The sequence below is a fragment of the Suricata suricatta genome, chromosome 4 (genome assembly GCF_006229205.1).
Source record: "Suricata suricatta isolate VVHF042 chromosome 4, meerkat_22Aug2017_6uvM2_HiC, whole genome shotgun sequence".
In the NCBI taxonomy this organism is placed as follows: domain Eukaryota; kingdom Metazoa; phylum Chordata; class Mammalia; order Carnivora; family Herpestidae; genus Suricata; species Suricata suricatta.
The window spans coordinates 157,302,648-157,303,579 of NC_043703.1; the positions used below are offsets into that span (position 1 = coordinate 157,302,648).

Below are 932 nucleotides of genomic sequence, written 5' to 3' on the forward strand. Positions count from 1 at the left end.
AATGACTCAGGAAGTAGCCACCCCCCCCCCCGGGGTAGAACAGGGTCGCCACAATGTAGGAGCTCAGAGGAGGCGGTGCACATCTCCGAAAGAGATGCCACACCAGTGCTGGCCCTCTGGGGGGGGGACAGAGACGCCCAGCAGATGGTTGGACCCAAACCTCCAGTTGAGGTGTGACTTGGCAGGTGTGCACATCCCTGACGGGGTTACAGCCACCAGCGCTGGGACTTCTGGGGGGACAACCATGGCTGCTGCTGGGACTTCCAGAAGAATCCGGAAACAGGAGCCACTGCTGTCCCCGGCTGCTACAGGACAGTGGCCGGTGCAGGAGGAAGAAAGTCCCTTCTCTCCTTCTCCTGTCTCATTCCCATTACTTCTTTCTCAGGACCCATCCAGCCGCCAGGGGACACAGGAAGCGGAATTTGCAGACCCCGCCCCCTGTGACAGAACAGAAGGGCGGGCTCAGAAACAGAACACGGATGGCATCAGCCCAGGGCTGGGCAGCCCCAGCCCTGCCCTTGGCCGACTCTTTAGGCGGGTCGGCCGTTTGCTCCTCCGCCTCCTATCGTCAAAGCCCTTCGTAGTTCTCGTGGTCTGTGCTGAGTTCCAAGGTAACCCTCCGTGCAAGTTGATGCCCGGGCGCGGAGGCGGTTCTTAGACGGGATGGTGTGGTTCCTAACGCGTTCGCGCCGCATCGCCCAAGGCCACCTCGTTAGGGGCCCTCACCTTCACTCATCCGCACTGGGCTTTCCTGTGATCAGGACGGCGGGGCGCCTGGGGGGCTCGGGGAGCTAAGTATCCGACTTGGGCTCAGGTCATGGTCTCACAGTTTGTGGGTTCGAACCCTGCATCGGGCTCTGTGCTGACAGCGCAGAGCCTGGAGCCTGCTTCGGATTCTGTGCCTCCCTCTCTCTCTGACCCTCCCCTGCTTG

At 61.7% G+C, this 932-nt stretch overlaps 1 long non-coding RNA gene across 2 annotated transcripts in view; it reads left to right on the forward strand.

Moving 5' to 3' along the window:
• Window positions 1-523: 523 nt before the first annotated feature.
• LOC115289203 overlaps window positions 524-932 on the forward strand; it is a 21,135-nt gene continuing 20,726 nt past the window's right edge. For both annotated transcript variants that reach the window (XR_003907463.1, XR_003907462.1), the window contains exon 1: window positions 524-611. This is a non-coding gene — a long non-coding RNA (uncharacterized LOC115289203). The remainder of the gene's footprint in view (window positions 612-932) is intronic.